The 18,269-nt window shown below is 38.3% G+C and overlaps 5 non-coding genes across 5 annotated transcripts; all 5 read right to left on the bottom strand.

The window, feature by feature from the left end:
- Positions 1 to 3,895: 3,895 nt before the first annotated feature.
- Positions 3,896 to 3,969, bottom strand: Trnat-agu (transfer RNA threonine (anticodon AGU)). Its single transcript has one exon. It is a non-coding gene; the product is annotated as a tRNA-Thr (tRNA).
- A 968-nt stretch (positions 3,970 to 4,937) lies between these two features.
- Trnat-ugu (transfer RNA threonine (anticodon UGU)) lies at positions 4,938 to 5,011 on the bottom strand. The gene has a single exon. It is a non-coding gene; the product is annotated as a tRNA-Thr (tRNA).
- Positions 5,012 to 16,966: 11,955 nt separating this feature from the next.
- Positions 16,967 to 17,040, bottom strand: Trnat-agu (transfer RNA threonine (anticodon AGU)). Its single transcript has one exon. It is a non-coding gene; the product is annotated as a tRNA-Thr (tRNA).
- Positions 17,041 to 17,261: 221 nt separating this feature from the next.
- Trnat-agu (transfer RNA threonine (anticodon AGU)) lies at positions 17,262 to 17,335 on the bottom strand. Its single transcript has one exon. It is a non-coding gene; the product is annotated as a tRNA-Thr (tRNA).
- Positions 17,336 to 17,839: 504 nt separating this feature from the next.
- Positions 17,840 to 17,913, bottom strand: Trnat-agu (transfer RNA threonine (anticodon AGU)). The gene has a single exon. It is a non-coding gene; the product is annotated as a tRNA-Thr (tRNA).
- Between the last annotated feature and the right edge of the window lie 356 nt (positions 17,914 to 18,269).

Raw genomic sequence — 18,269 nt, 5'->3', positions numbered from 1 at the left:
ATCTCATACTTATCATTTGTATCACCATGATCATACTTAAAATATGTATAGGCCTACATTTCCATAATGTGTTTATACATTTTTATAATGTATTTGTACGGCGTGGCACAGCGGGGGAAGTTTTTTTTCTCGGCAGAGTGTTAGCATTAAACTTGGGACGGCGTGCCCTAAGCTGCTAGCCTGTAAGTCTCGAGTACAAATCCGGGTCCATGTCAGTATAACGTCCTTGAGTCCACTCTGTAATGATGCAGACCTAACATAGTTTAAGGAAAACAAAGGCGACTGGGCATAGTGCTGACCAGTGGCGTAGCGAGGTCGGGTGTCATCCGGTGCGGCACTCAATGGTGTCACCCAATGTTCCCTCTAAGGACCAAGAGTGTGTGTGCAAAAAATATGTTGTGTGCGCGGTGCTAAAAATGACTTGGGCAAGTTAATATGTATTTTTAGTCTTGCAATTAAGCATAATAATGAAGGCATGCATTTTGATAAATTAATAGTATAATGTGTGTGACTTATGAAACGTATGCAATTAAATGGAGATACGAATACCATCAAAATAAATAAAAAACTAATAAAAACTTTCAGAGTTATACTTAGACAACAAGTTAAATGGTCGACTTACTATGTTAAAGTAAGACACTCATATGGTAATAATGCTAATACCATAACGGTAATACAAACACAATAGTTTAACATATGCAACATTTAATAAAGCTGATTTAAAAACAAATATTAGCTAACCTTTCAGGGGCATTTATTGCAATTTCTCGCGTCTAACCTTGCATTGCTTCCACACCTTATATGCTTTGTTTAAATCCACATCCTCTCCAGCATTTAGATATAATTTAGTTTGCATCAGATTCGCCAAATGTGTGGCTTCAAGTCTATTTCGTGCTTGCACTTTTATTATGTTAATAAGGCTAAAACCTTGTTCGTAATCAGCGCCGCATGCTTGGAAGGTACAATAATGTAATTTAGTGAGCTAAATTTTGTTCTTTGTTTTGACAAATCTTGCATATTCAGATATATAATTTACAGAAACAGATTTGAGTTTTTCACTTTATCGAAATTTGAAGTCATTGTATTGGATGGTAATTAACTGATCATTTGTTGTACGTAACCCGTCTTTGTACTTTATGCACAGTTCTTTGATACCTTTGACGCCGAACTCAAATGCACATTTTTTAAAACCTGTAGCATAAAAAAGATGACCAAAACTGCAGTTCATCTCCTGGAAACCTAACATTTGAATGGTCGCAGACTGATTGTATGTACTGTGTGGTTTGCCTTGTGTCGATTCTTTCGTTTAACTCACACTTTTCTTGGCTTTAATGTTCAGTGTAGTGCTGTGTTACGGCTGTCTCCAGAGCTAAGGCATCACTTACAGTAGGCTGAGTTATTCCACTAAAAACGGTTTTGTAGAATACAGAATTGACCGGACGAAATTTAAAATAAAGGATTAGCATTGTATGTACTGTTATGCCATCAACTATAAGCGTGTGGAATGATGCTGCTCCAAGTTCTGTCAGTATGTTCTTTACAACAACTTCGTTGATTACTTGAACAAACTCAAAGGCGTATTTCTTACTTCGCCAACTGTCTGGTATTGAAACATACTTCCCCATGTGGTTATGAATCAGTTGTACCGACAGCATCAAGGCGTTCATCCTTATGGTAAGAAGAACATTATCCGTTAGGATTCGAACTTTATCCTCGTTTGATCGCTGGCGCTCGTTTTGCTCAATTAGTTTTCCTCGCTCAATGTAAGTTTCAACCAGCAGACGTTTAAGGTCAGTTCCATGTGAGCTGTTGTACGAAATCGCAACATTTCCTACGTAAACGTGAGACAATAGTTGACGTTTACAGTAGTCAAGCGCCCATGATTCCCAGAGCTTTCCTGTGACCAATTTGTTGTTTATGTTGGTTTTGTTACAAGTAGTAGCAGCACAGAACTTACACTTCAGTCCAATCTCATCTGAATATTCGTAGATGCTTTCTAATTCAACCGAAACATTATTTGATATGGCGTATCGGTTGTTACTATAACTTTGAGCCATTCCAGTTTAAACGAATCTATCGCTTTTTTTTGTGCCACATTGTTGTACTGCTTGTTACACACATTTTTCTTTTCAACATTTTCAAATAGCACACAGTAGTGGACATTTATTCCTGATTTACCTAACCAGTCTGTGAATACTGAAACAGTTCGATCCAGGTGTACGTAATAATCCCAAGAATTGGATATATAGTATATAAATCCTTAAACCAAACAGAAAAAAAAAGACATCCACCTTTAGTAAAGTAGATTTTACATCTGACTTGGGTAAACAGTCTTAGTTACAGGTGGTGGGTCGGGGTTGGGAGATGGGGGAGGGCAGTGACAATAGAAAATAAAACCTTGCATGGTCAGCTAGTAGCCACAATCCCTTTCCGGTATTAGGTGTCAGTAAACCATTAAATCAAGCACAGGGAGGGTCACCCAGACATCACATCGGTACCCGCCCCGCTCAGTTTAGAGTGAAGTCATTAACTGGACCTGTGGTATGACAACCGAGGTCACCCCCTCCCCCAAGTCCATGATACCCCTTTGTTTCTGTTTATGCACCAAAACACAAAGACTGTTCGTTTAACAAAACAGGCAATAAAAATGTCGCTTAATTCAAACCAATGGCCACATTTTTTCTTATGAATCAGTCTAGCCCGACGTTCTGATAATCTGTGCGCGGGGTCAGAAAATGTCTGCGCGGCACATTTGAAAGTACTGCGCGGCCGCGCAGCCGCGCAGCTTAGAGGGAACACTGGTGTCACCCCCCAGAGGCGTAGCGACCCTACCCGGGGACAAACTTTCGAACTTTCGATTTGCACCCCCCCCTCCCCGGCAAACTTTCGATTTGCACCCCCCTCCCTCAAGTTTTTCTCTATATATTTTGCTATTTTTTGCCTTGGTGTCACCCCCCTAAATGGTGTCACCCGGTACGGTCCGCACCACCCGCCCCCCCCCCCCTCGCTGACCACACTATCCCTTCATATGCCGAATTATCTGAAACAGCATAACTCTACTTCATCTGCTCCATGTGTCTTGGACACGAACGGGAAAAAAATACGATTATGCATTTATACATTTCCATTATATATTTATAGCCTACATTTCCATTATGTATTTGTATGTTTCAATTATGTATTTATACATTTCCATGATCTATTTATACATTTTCAATATCTGTTTATACATATCCTTTATATATGTATACATTTCCATTATATATGTATACATTTCCCTGATCTATTTATACATTTCTATTATATATGTATACATTTCCATTATATACGTATACATTTCCATTATATATGTATACATTTCCATTATATATGTATACATTTCCATTATATATGTATACATTTCCATTAACTCAGCTTATCGAATCTGTATGATGTCCCTGAGTCCATTCAGCTCTAATGGTTACTCAACTCACATTGGGAAAACAAAGTCGTCTGGACAAAGTGCTAACACTATCCGCATTTTAAGCAGAGGCCATTTAAATTTAAACTCTACTTCTTCTGTCTCATGTGTCTTAAACGTGAACGTGAAAAACATGATGAAGCGGCTTAACTTCGTTTTTTTGTGATATTACTATGTGATATTACTATGTGATATTGCTATGTGATATTGCTATGTGATATTACTATGTGATATTACTATGTGATATTGCTATGTGATATTGCTATGTGATATTACTATGTGATATTACTATGTGATATTACTATGGATAATTTAAAAAAAAAAGACAATAAGACTAATAATTACTATTTTATTTAATGATATATGAAAACAAAAGTAAAACTACGAAAAACACAATAAGAAGTGAATAATGTTTTAAACTACAAAAAAATTCACAGGCTCCAGGGGGAGTCGAACCCTCGACCTTCTGCTTACTAGGCAGACGCTCTAACCAACTGAGCTATGGAGCCTTCGTTACTCATTATAAACATAATGAACTTTTCCATTACTTAACATTACCGGATTAAAATCGAAACAACTACTTTGTCTAGATTTGTAGACACAACATAACAACGAAGTATAGCATGTGAGGCCTCACAATAACATGACTCCACATGTAAATATTCGATAAAGAAATAGAAAAATCCAATAAGGACATTTACCCAGACAATAGACAGCTATGAGAGACAATGCAGATGTGATATTGATAACGAAAGAATCGTCGTTTTTAAATTACATCATTCCTAAACTTTCCCCGTTCGTACCCAAGACACATTGGACAGATGAAGCAGAGTTAATCTGTTTTAATGACCTCGGCATGTGAATGGACATTGCGGTCAGCACTATCTCCAACCGCCTTTACTTTCCCTAACGTGAATTAGGTACTCATCGAAGCTGGGTGGACTTAGGGATGTTCTGACTTGGATTCGAACATGAGACTTTCTACGGCTAGGCCGCGCCATCCCTACATTACAACATCTATATATATAATTCTCTTCTTCGAGCCGTTAGAAAACAAGCTGCAAGCGCGCTCCCTACCATCCCCACCCCTACATGATCTTAGTGAGCTGTGGTTCACGCTGTTTACCTTCGTGGAGTTGGGTTTAGTGACGGCTATTAGGGGCAGATAATTTAGTTTGAAACGATTTTAAACGTGGGGGGGGGGGGGGGGGAAGGGGGGGGGGAGTTATGGTCCTTAACTAGCTACTTATAGTGTTTTAAAGAAATATTTTCAGTGTCAGCGTTGGTAGTCTCGAATTCATAAATTATGAATTACTGAAAAGTAGAAAAAACAACAACTAAATAGCGGCGTATGTTATGCCGCGGGCCGGCTCGTAAGACTTTAAAACTGGTAATGTCACAGCCTGGATATTGATTACAAACCATGAACATGTACAAGAAAATAAACAAGCATATTATCAAAATAGAATAAAAATATAGGCTCCAGGGGGATTCGAACCCCCGGCCTTCTGCTTACAAGGCAGACGCTCTAACCAACTGAGCTATGGAGCCGTTGTGTGACCACATTTGAGATGTTTTAAAATCCTTTAACAGTGGTTTAATAATTAAATAATTAATAATTAAGAATATTAGGCCCTAATTAATATTTAATTATTTAATTAAATATTTATTTAAAATCATTAAAATATTATGTTTTATGAATTGAGTTTCCGAGTGTATTCTTATATTCTGTTGTACACTATATTTCGTGTTACTCCTCTTCTTTGTTACTTATAGTATTTGTACTATCCACCTGATTTAATTTTTTTTTAATGAACTGACCACCCAAGTGTCCATCACCTCCACCAACCAAGATTTCACCCAACTATTTTTATGCCACTTATCCCCTGCCCTACTCCGCCGTCTCTCAGGGAACTATGATAGAAATCAGGGGATCTCAAAATAAAACATTACCTGACATTGACACGCCCCCGGGGGCTGGGCTGACCGGTGCCGTCCGTCAGAACCCGTCCTAAGGCCGTATCACGTGACCTTTCTTCGGCTGTCTATGCCGGGTCACGCCAGGGGGAAGACCAGTGTTGTAGATAAAGACAATGTGATTTTAAGACAGTGTGATGGTAAGATAATGTGATGTTAAGACATTGTGATGTTAAGATAATGTAATGTTAAGATAATGTGATGTTAAGACAAAGTGATGTTAAGAGAATATGATGTTAAGATAATGTGATGTTAAGACAATGTGATGTTAAGACAATGTGATGTAAAGACAATGTGATGTTAAGATAATGTGATGTTAAGACAATGTGATGTTAAGACAGTGTGATGTTAAGACAGTGTGATGATAAGACAATGTGATGGAAAGACAATGTGATGTTAAGACAATATGTTAAGACAATGTGATGTTAAGACAAGGTGATGTTAAGACAAGGTGATGTTAACACAAGATGATGTTAAGACAATGTGATGTTAAGAGAATATGATGTTAAGATAATGTGAAGTTAAGACAATGTGATGTTAAGACAATGTGATGTAAAGACAATGTGATGTTAAGATAATGTGATGTTAAGACAATGTGATGTTAAGACAGTGTGATGTTAAGACAGTGTGATGATAAGACAATGTGATGGAAAGACAATGTGATGTTAAGACAATATTTTAAGACAATGTGATGTTAAGACAAGGTGATGTTAAGACAAGGTGATGTTAACACAAGGTGATGTTAAGACAATGTGATGTTAAGAAAATATGATGTTAAGACAGTGTGATGTTAAGACAATGTGATGGAAAGACAATGTGATGTTAAGACAATATGTTAAGACAATGTGATGTTAAGACAAGGTGATGTTAAGACAAGGTGATGTTAACACAAGGTGATGTTAAGACAATGTGATGTTAAGAAAATATGATGTTATGACAATGTGATGTTAGGACAATAGGACGACAGGAGGTTGCCCAAATGTGAAGTCACACTTTTGCAGTTTAAAAGTAATTTTGTAACTTAATTTTAGTTGTTAGTTTGCTTATTTAGAAACTAGTTTTCGTAAATTAAAATAAAAAATATTACATAAAAAATGTTGAATGTAAATTAACATTTTAAAAAAGCCAATGGAATTTATCTCAGGATGGTTCGATCATCACCATCCCCCACCCCCTCCCCTTTCATGGTTCCCTACACAAACCAGGAAATAATTAGAGGTTTAATTACAATGACCTCATTAATTAACCATGCCCATTTTTTTTTACCGAAACTAAACATGTAAATGTAAAACAGAATCTAGTTGACACTATTCTAAATTGGCGTTGTTCAGGGGGTAATGTCCCGGATGTTGGGGGAGGGGGGGGGACGAGACGACAACGAACTGTTTAGTCTGTTAATTGTCCAGAACACTAAGGAACAATGGCCTGGGTTGGAGTAGGGAAAGGGGGGGGGCATGGGACAACCCAGGGGGTCAGTACTGACCATCGCGTATTCTCGTCAGTTAATTATCCAAACCACTCACAGGTGCAATGACCTGACTTCGTAGTCCAAGGTACTATTTTTATGTTTAAACCAACCAAATTAATGTATGCAGAGCAGCAGACGATACACGTTTACAGATGAGCAGAAGTTGTGGCAGACGTGAAGATCCTGTCGTCTGGTCATGGGGTGACGTCGTTGTTCCAGACATCGAACCGTTGGTGCGAGGGTGGCTCGGGTCATGAGGTCACGTGTCATGTAATTACTGGTGCGTGAAATTCCACGTCCGTTGGCTGACACGTGTGGGGTATGGAGTCATGTGAATCGGCTAATGACATTTTAGGGAGAATAATTAGCATGACGTATTTAAAGGTTGTTTTTTTTTTTAATACATTGGCACTTGCCACAGTATACGTGACTTTTGTGTCGTAGGTGTCTGGTGTGTCTCGCTTTCTATGGTGTCTTGTGTGTCTCGATAGTTTATCGTGTCTCGTTAACTTATAGTGCATAGTGTGTCTGTTGTGTCTCGTGAATTAGATGTGTCTCGTGAATTAGATGTGTCTCGTGAATTAGATGTGTCTCGTGAATTAGATGTGTCTCGTGAATTAGATGTGTCTCGGGAATTAGATGTGTCTCGGGAATTAGATGTGTCTCGGGAATTAGATGTGTCTCGGGAATTAGATGTGTCTCGTGTCGTATCTGATGAGTCGCGTGAATTATATGTGTCTCGTGAATTAGATGTGTCTCGTGTCCTATCTGATGAGTCTAGTGAATTAGATGTGTCTCGGGAATTAGATGTGTCCTATCTGATGAGTCGCGTGAATTAGATGTGTCTCGTGAATTAGATGTCTCGTGTCCAATCTGATGTGTCCCGTGAAATAGATGTGTATCGTGAATTAGATGTGTCTTGTGTCTAATATGATGAGTCTCGTGAATTCGATGTGTCCAGTGAATTAGACGTCTCTCCTATCTGATGTGTCTCATGAATTAGATGTGTCTCATGTCTTGTCTTATGTGTCTCATGAATTAGATGTGTCTCGTATCCTATCTGATGTGTCTCGTGAATTAGATGTGTCTCGTGTCCTATCTAATGTGTCTCGTGAATTAGATATTTGTCCTGTCTTATGTGTCTCATGAATTAGATGTGTCTCGTGTCCTGTCTGATGTGTCTCATGAATTAGATGTGTCTCGTATCCTATCTGATGTGTCTCGTGAATTATATGTGTCTCGTGTCCTGTCTTATGTGTCTCATGAATTAGATGTGTCTCGTGAATTAGATGTGTCTCATGAATTAGATGTGTCTCGTGTCCTACCTCCCTGGTCTCACGTAACAGCTCGTGTTAGCTGTAGTCAGAATTCTTTGGAAACATTTCTGACATGATTGTTTCCAACTTCAAATCCGTCATTCAATGATTGTTTGCATAGGTGGATCTTGTTGTCAGCCAAACTTGACTCAGTCATGTTTCTTTTTGTTTTCTTACACCTCTCCTAGTTTCTTCCAACTCGCTTTTTCTTCTCTTTTTCTCTTTCTTTCATGTTTTTTTTTTTTTTTTTTTTTGAAAATGGAAGATTAAAAAAAAAACAATCTGCATAGATGGCTAAGCCGGGATTAATTCAACTAATCCCAAGTGCACAGACCACGCCTTTTCTGTACACCCCACTCCTCCCCTACCCCCATCACACCAACCCAGGAAAACTGTATCCTAGCTCCCTACCAATTTACCTCATATTCCAGTCGCGGGTTGCGTTACCATGACGACCCGTGCCCATAAAGAAGCCAGGCAGGGGCGCGGTGAGCCACTAGGGACACCTGTATTAAGAGATTACCTTTCTGACTGTGACTTATCACTGTGTAGGGAACGTGCGACAGTCAAAGCCTCCTCCCCGGGTCTTGCAATTCTCCACTCTAATCAACGCAACGCCATTTTTTTTTTCCGCGTCTTCTCCCAAATCAAGCAAGAGAGAATTTTTTTTTTTTTTTTTTTTTTTTTTAAAGTTAAGAAACAGAATAACAGTTTGGGAGAATTAAAATACGGTATCGGAATGTTATTGATTAAAATAGGATCAATAGAATTCGTTTAAACGTCGGCTGTCAACGAAAACCACCAAAACGTGACCAGGAATTAAATCGCGGTGTTTAGGGTATCTCGGCGAGCGACGGGATACGCGCGAGTCTTGGAGAATGTTGCGCTTGTCAATGCAAATACACTTACAGACACACGGGGGATGGGTGCGCGGAGCGTGCTTCATTGTTTGGTGTCGTGTGTGGTCACGTGTATGATCGTGTACACTTGTAAACTTTGAATTGACGGATGTAAAAAAATAAAAAATAAAAGGTTGGGGTGGAATCCCGGCTTAAGCTGTGTGGTCACGGCTTCGACAGCTGCAGTCAAAGTCCATATTAATAAAGAGAAATATAATTGTAATTTTTTTTTCATTGTGGAAGGTTTGATACAGACTATAAATATGAGAAATACATGTTTTTTTTTATATAGGTTGAGATGCAAACTTTCTTAAAAAATTATATAGAACAACACTCCAAAAAATATGAAACGGATCAGTGCTTCTCTCAGACTTTTTTCTTTTTTTTTTCTCCGGCTGGGGGTGGGGGGCGGGAAAAAGTATATATTTTCTATATAAATTATATTTCGTTTTGTTGAGGTGGGGGGGGGGGGGGGGGGGAGGCAGAGAACAACCCCCCCCCCCTAAAGGGCAATGTTACCTCTAAGGGAAAAAAGTTAGTGTGCAACGTGTATTTTGTGTTCGCGGTGTTCTAAAAGTCTTATAGAAGGATATGTTTATTTTACAAAATCACTGCGCGGCCGCGCAACCAGGCAGCTTAGAGGGAACACTGCCAAAGATTTGCCGGAAAGGAAAAGTGAATGGGGTGTGTGATTTAAAGTAATATGGTGATAAAGAAATAACTTGGGATGGCGTGATTGTGCAAATGATTATTTCCATGGGAAGTGGGGAGTTCGCCCTACAGGACCGAGGAAGTAGGGCGCCTTCATGTCTAACCAGCTATATGGGGTACCGCGCCCAAGTCAGATAAAGTAACGGCCGCTGGGCATAGCGCTGACCACACTATCAAACAACGAAATCAGATATACAGATGAAATCTACTTCCTCTGCTCCAAGAAGGCCCTTCTGGTTTGAACGGGTGCTAACTGGGGCTGATTATAGAATATTCTAGCATTAATTCCGCCCATCAATATTTAAAACCATTTTAGTAAAGGGTTGTTGCTGAACCACCCCACGCCCTTAACGCAACATCATAAAATATACAGCCAATCAAAGCCCTTACAAAAAGTATACCCAAGCTGCTAAAAAAATACGCTCAAAATAAAACCTCGTATTTAAAACAGAATAAATAGCAAACTCTGTGGCGGTAGATCGTGGATGTTAACTTAATAAGCCAATCTTAGTTTTTAAAAAAATTAATTTAAATTTATGTTAGAGGTGACTAATTGCATTTTAAGCTATTATTGTAAGCCATCAGGAAGAAAATAAATATACTTTTGGAAATCATTTTTTTTAAAAATTACAAATAAATTGTTTTTATAGGCCGAATTTAGTAACCAATTTAAATGTAAAACATATTAGATGCACCAAAATGTAACGGGTAGAAATTTAGAATTAGCAGCATAAACAAGGCTCATTACCACAATCCTTAAACTAGCCTTTGTCTTTATTTAACCCATAAACAGAACTCAAACATGAAAACTATTTATCTCAATCTCAAACTTAATCCGCCCCCCCCCCCCCCCCCCCTCCACACACGCACAAACACACTAGCGCAAAAAACACACACTTTAGAAAAAAAAAAAGACATGTACCCTTGCTTGTTGGCCCAACAGCCTTTGACCAGGTGGTCGTGTATCGGACCGCGGTGGTCCGCAGATATTAGATATTAAACCCCCGCTTGACACCTCGCGTTTTTTTGACACGTTAAACACCGATTTGTGCGAGCTTTGGCACCGGCCAGCGTCCAGGCCCCAGCCTTGTCTTTTGGCGGGGATTGTGTTTCAGGCCAAACACCCTGACACCCCCCGTGTTGATCTAATCCACGCGGGGAGCAACGCTACAATGGACGTGTTTATGCTGCACTAGAGGGGTGAGAGAATCAATACACATTGTCTGGCTTGGTTCAACATAGGGCTTTGTTTGCAGTAAACACAAGTTACAACTCATAAAATACGTTTTAAAGAACAGCTATGTTTATTGCCTTCGAGAGGTATTTTATTCATAGAAATTTAGAAAACACACACACACTCCCCGCACACACACAGACACACATACAAACTCCTCCTCGGGAGCAAATTTTCAATTTGCACCCCCCCCCCCCTCAAACTTTCGATTTGCACCCCCCCCCCCTCAAACTGCAAAAATGCAGCTAAATTGAGATTTTAATTTGTTTTTACAACCCATTTTGGCGCCCCCTAAGGTTGGCGCCCGGGGACATATGTCCCCCTGCCTCCCTCCCTTCTCCCGTTGCTACGCCTCTGATATATATATATATATATATATATATATATATATATATATATATATATATATATATATATATATATATATATATATATATATATATATATATTATACTCAAAACTTTCTTTTAATTTAATTTTACTATAGTTAATTGACAAATATTACAGATCTAACAAAGATCTGTAATATTTGTATCTAAATACATACTTTGTCTCTTAGTTGGGATATCCTACCAACTTTTTAACATATTTTTTCCCTTAAGCTAGAGCGGGAAAAAAAAAACGTTTTTTTTTGCCACATTTCGCTTCCCAAAAAATGACATTTTTTTTCTTCAAAGAGAGATAAGCCGCTACAAATCCGACATTCAAACAAACGTTAGCCCTTCATATGGGACCTGGACACGCGCCAGCAGCCTGTCTATACCAGCGGTTCTCACAAGTTTCATACGGTTGCCCTGTCTTGTGTTCTAAAGCAGATTGTGTCGCGCTGGTTGAAGCGTGTCTACACCAGCGGTTCTCACAAGTTGTATACGGTTGACCTGTCTTGTATTCTATAGCCGATCGTGTTGCGTAGGCAGAAGTGTGTCTACATTAGCGGTCCTCACATTATTTTCTACCTTGACCGTGTGTTACATTCTACATATTGTTCGCTGATTATATTCTAATAAAACACACAACAGATGTTTATCTCTTGAACGGTGTTCACAGTTTTTAGACAGAGGGCCTTGAGTTACATTCTAAATTATGGTAGCCTACTAGTTCATTGAATGCATATTGAATACTAGTCAGAATATTGCCTCTATCAGAGTTATTGCCTCTATTAGAGTTAGAACTCAGACTTTTATTCTAAACATTATTTACACATTCACAATTAACCTTAATTGTTCCATGGCGTATATCTTGTTTGCAGACATGTTCATTCCCCACCCCACCCTGCACATTATTTTGGCGAGTTTTTAGTCTACTTCTTAAAAGAGAGATAAGTTGGGGTTTTTTTTCGGATGTTTAAGAATGTTTTTTTTTAAAATAGAGAAATGAGAAAGTGTTAATATTCTATGTGGGTTAATTATGTGGTTTGGTAAATAAAAAAGCATGAAAGCATGAACTTGTTTAGAGACATTGACTGCACCCTACTCACCCCAATCGAATACTTCACCCCCCCCCCCACCCACCATCTTCGGACGAAGTAGGAACCATATATTATGTATATAGAAAATATATACTTCAACCAGCGTCCGCCCCTACCCCTCTACTGAAGTTTCAAGTGCACCCTCCCAAGGTTTCAAATGTCTGAAAGCAACACGCGTTAAAAACACACACGAGCTCTAGTACACGGTTTAATATTTTATCACTCTTCTAACACATAGAAGATCTACCATTTTTTTATGATTATATATTTATACGCGTCATACAATTACTTGAAGCAAACGAAGAATTATCCAACTTGTTTTGTTTTTAAAACCATTTGTATTGATTTGTTGATTTTAACAAAACCCAGAGTACGTTTTTTTTTAAATTTCCCCTGTGATTTACACAGTGTTCTTAGCCGCATTTCGGCTGTCCTTTACCAAAACCCCCAGAACCCTTTGAACCCGAACCCCGTCGCACTCGAATATTTGAAGCATGCAACCTTTCGCCAAGTGTTTTGTTACCTTCAACATTTGACACTTTTCCGTCAGTTGCCGGCAAATCCCCCGGAACAGTTCTCCGTCAGTTGCCGGCAAATCCCCGAAACTTGAGCCGACAGAACCAGTCCACTGTAGGGGTTAACTGTTAATTGTTTCCTTTGGTTTGTACGTCTGTTTCGTTTCGTTGCGAAGTTTAGTTCAAGATATGCCATAGTTAAAAAAAAATGTATAAATCCTCTGAATTTTTCATCGTCTGCTGAATATTTTCTCCTCTTATTTCTGATAAAATGATATTTTAAAAAATTGTTTGACTGTTACATATTTTAAGTCGACAAAGTAAAATTAGGATTCATGCAATGAGCTAACTGAACAGACATATTAAGTAATAAAATCATTTGTCGTATTGTCATTATGTCTTAAAGACAAAAAAAAAAACAACAAAAAAACAAATCGATAATAAGCGTTGAGATTGCATCAACCACCACCCTCTTAATAAAATTAGTAATAAATTATTTTAATTAAAGTTATCTTTTTTTTTAAAAATTGATAAACACTTAAAAAATGAATTTAAAACGTCGAAGTTTAGACACTAAAATTTTGGTTTTAGCCTCATACAGTTAACATTCAAATTTGAAAATAAAATAAATGAAATACTTCAAAACTTTAAAGTTTCAATTTCTAACACTAAAATGTCAACAAGTTCCATATATTATCAATAACAAGAGCAAAGTTAAACAATAGAATGCGTAAAGTTGGACGATACGAGTGGCAATGTTTAAGGATTTATTGACCGTTATCTCGATGACTATTTATATCTTGATGTATCTATGTGAAAGTATTTTGAAGTTATACACACATTAAGGGCACCTTACTGCAGTCCATCATCCTCACAACCACTTCACTCCAGACACCGCTTAACGCCCCCCCCCCCCCCCCCACCCCTCTTTTCAGTACACGCCACAGCAAACACGTTCTTTACCATCAAACATAAGACATAATCTAGTCATAAATAAAGACTTTACAGTTCTAGTCAGCTATGGACTGACGGTTCCTACATGCAGAGGCGTAGCGAGGGCGGGGCGGGGGGTGCGGACTAAACCTGGTAACACCATTTAAGGGTAAAAATTGCAAATGTGCAAACAAAAAAAGCCTTTTGACAGTTCCATTAATGATTAATTAAACTTAAATATTCTTTTAAGTACAAAACGATAATTATTACAAGAGGGTGGGTGTGACACCATGACGTAAACGTGCTAATTATAGAGAAAACAATGCTACATCCAATTGTATTATACACACACATATTGCCTATGTATATATATATATATATATATATATATATATATATATATATATATATATATATATATATATATATATATATATATATATATATATATATATATATATATATATATATATACATACTTTGTTTCTTTGGGGGGGGGGGGGGGGCATAACACCACGAAATTTCGCACCGGGTGACACCCAACCTAGCGACGCCACTGGCCTACAAGAGAACAAAAAAAAGCTTGCGTATTGTAAGCTGTCTAGTTAACGTCCGTGTTTATGTAAGTTTTTTTTTTTCGACAGGGGGCATTGTTATTAGCAGGAGAAAACACACCATTATGTCGTCGAGAGTTTATGACGTCATAATGATGACGACAGGCGACTTCCGGGTAAAGACAAGGACAAAGTTTTGTAACAAGAGAAAATAACATTTCGAAGAGGAAGTTTTGTGGCTTAATAATGTAATAATGATGGAATAAAAACATTGTGTTTGGTTTCTTAGTTGTGCTAACATGTGCCATAACAAGTGAAAACAATTTATTTTTATTTGGATGGAATGGTGTATGTAGTAATGTGTATATGTGTGTAGGGGGTGGGTGGATGAGAGAATAATAAAAAAAAAGAAAAAAAAATCAAAGACACGACAGTTGGAACTCGTTGATTACTCACACCCAACAACTCAAAACAAAACCGAACACTTAGACTTGTCACAATCATAATCCCCAATCAATACTGTGCTTTTAACCTCAAAGTTTTTTCGCCACCACTCCCGATCTAAATGGAATTCTTATAGAAAATATATACCTTACCAGTGTTCGCCCCCATACCACCCCCCCCCCCTCGCCATCTAGAGATTTAAGCCACCCCCCCCCCACCCCCGCGAAGACAATTGCCTGAAAGAACCGATTTTAAACCTGATTCTTCTTTTATCTCTAAAGTATCATTGTAGATTAAGTGTTAGTACAGACAAATCTATAAATTTGTAAAAAAAAAAAAAAAAAATCCTACGGAAAAACAAAAAAAAACAACAAACAACCAAATAACATAAATAAAAAGCTAAGCTGGACTAAATTTGTAGGGTACTACACATTCTACTAATGAACATTAAAATTTATATTAGGAGTTACAAAATTATTTTAGGCCCTTAAAATCTGAGGGACTCTGGCTGTTGCTATGGTCACCCCCCACCCCCCACCTGTGACTACCACTGCCTACTGTACGTATTCCCCCGTTTATCAACATAAAAACGTACAAGACTGACAAAAAGGACAATAAAAAAATTGTTACTGAACGAGCCGCGTCAAAAAGCAGTTTTTTCGGTGCTTTATCAAAGCCAACAATAAAAAAACCTAACGCCACCAACCACCAAAGTCTATTTAATAAAGTAAAAAAAAAATACGTTGCCGAACAAAGACACCTCGTCCTTGAGAATATTTCTATAGGCGGAAGTTTAGGTTACTGCTTCGTTAAAATCACGTAAATTTTTCAATATATATTTTTTACCTCCCTTTAAAAAAATACCCACACAGCTTAGACATTATTTATTACCGATTATCCCCCTTGAAGCAGAGAGCCGTGTAACGTGAGAAGGGGCACAACCTCGCCTATAATTAGTTCAAGTCGCGCATGCCAGTTGAAAAGTTTAGCCGCGTCCATACAAGGATATTGAGTTCGCTCCCCTTGACTGAAGGCTCACACCTAACAGTCACAAGCTGGACGATCGTAAATTACCAGTTCGTGAGAGAGGGAGAGGAAAAAATAAAATTCGTGAGGTGGTTAGGGTCATGGGAGCGTGGCTGACCCCAATAGATGAGCTGGCGATTGGTCATGGGAGATTGATATGTGGTTGGGAGGAGGGGGTGGGGGGAAAGGGGTGGGTGGGTGGGGGGTGGGGGGGGGGGGGTGGACATTGACTTCTTCAGGGGAAAAAAAACATAGGTCAATATGAGGTGGGGGTGGACAATCTGCTAAGGGCGTTGTTGCTTTTATTAAATGAGGTTGGGGAGTAGGGGGGGGGGGGGCATATCTAAAGAGAGTATGGGGGAAGAGCCACGTAATGGACATGTCGGATAACCTCCATTTAAGTAATCTAATAGATAATTAGCAAAGAGACTTAATCCATAGACACTTCCATTAACTCAATTTAAGTAAAACTAAAGTTTGAACCTGATGGCCCATGGGCCTAGTGAAGTAGAGCTGACCTGTTTCTGTGACCTCGGCATATGAAGAGACAGTGTGGTCAGCACTGCGCCCAGCCGCCTTTATTTGCCCTTACGTGAGTCAGGTCCGCATCAGTGATGGGTGGACGCAGAGACGCTCAACTGACTTCAACCCGGATTAGAACTCGAGACTTTCAGGTTAGCAAACTGAATATATAGATAAAAAATGAAATAGATAAATTAATTAGTAAAAATAGCATCCATATATTGATAAAAAACGATATAGTTATTAAGCTAGTGTTTATGAGTTCTCTTTTTGTCCTAATTCCCCCCCCCCCCCCCCACCCCACACACCCACACCCACCTCTCCCCCTACAACTTTTTCTCCCCAACAAATCAATTTGTCATTAAATTAAAATCTTAGTGATAAATTATTTTATTTTATCAATAATAATAATCATTCAATGTATTGTTTAAAAAAATGTAGGCTCCAGGGGGAGTCGAACCCTCGACCTTCTGCTTACTAGGCAGACGCTCTAACCAACTGAGCTATGGAGCCGTGGCACACTATAAGGGCGGTTAATATATAATCCCAAAATACACTACCAGGTATAATAAAACAGGCAAAAATAAATATCAAATGTATAGCATGTAAACCAACCGAAACGATGTAATTGAATTAAAATCGTAGTGATAAATTATTTTATTTTATTAATAAAACAACACTAACGAGTGCTTGAAAATCCAATTTAAAAAATTCATATCTGATTTAAAACATGTAGGCTCCAGGGGGAGTCGAACCCTCGACCTTCTGCTTACTAGGCAGACGCTCTAACCAACTGAGCTATGGAGCCACGGATTCTACAGGTGTAATTTTTACCGACATCAAGGCCTACATAATTCTCCGACATTACAAGCTTAGAAATAATTATTTGGTGATTGCTGTGTGATTAATAAGGACATGGTTTACTTTAATGGGACTTGGGTCGATTTGGTAATAAAGTGGTGGGATGGTCTTGGAAGGGAGGGGGTGAGGAGGGTAAGATAGTGTTAAGTTAAGAGGTGTGGTCTACTAAAATATGAGTGTGCGCATGAATGCCCTCCACGATAACACAGTTGTAAATGAGGTGTTGTAAGTAAAGATCAGTGGCGTCACTTTCTAAGGCAACTTTGTGTGTCTCACAATTATTTCATTTTCCACTATCAAAATATTATTACGACTAGATAAATTGTATTGACAATAGACCTACATTTGGAGTCAGCATTTAAAAAACGTTTTCTAAAACAGAAAGTTTCTAGATCTAATATCATAAGAACGAATACACAGAATAAAAAAATTGACCAGGGAAAAAAAAAGGAGGCTCCAGGGGGAGTCGAACCCTCGACCTTCTGCTTACTAGGCAGACGCTCTAACCAACTGAGCTATGGAGCCGTTATGTTGGTGCAAACAGTTAAAAACCAGTTACACCTATTGCGACTGCTGGCTCGCCATTGGCTGAGAAAGTAGGTCAATCCGATATCGAGCGTTGTTTAATTTCTTTTTATTTACTAGATCTAGTAAAATATTGGTCTTTTAAAATAACTAATTAAGTATGATAATATAAGAGTTAAGAGTTTGTTCATTATCATTAGTTGTTTATAATTTTTGGCAGATCCTGATCGAGCTAAAACTTAAATCTGCGACAATAGTAGCCTTACTTAACAGTCGCAGACTGTTTTACTTTTAATAAAATAATACCTAGAAATCTAATAATTTATAATTTATGCTTATATCGCTTGTAGATCTAT

This window comes from Physella acuta, unplaced genomic scaffold (genome assembly GCF_028476545.2).
Source record: "Physella acuta isolate Inbredline_101_S28 unplaced genomic scaffold, ASM2847654v3 ptg000261l, whole genome shotgun sequence".
Classification (NCBI taxonomy): domain Eukaryota; kingdom Metazoa; phylum Mollusca; class Gastropoda; family Physidae; genus Physella; species Physella acuta.
This window is presented reverse-complemented; position numbering and strand designations above follow the sequence as displayed.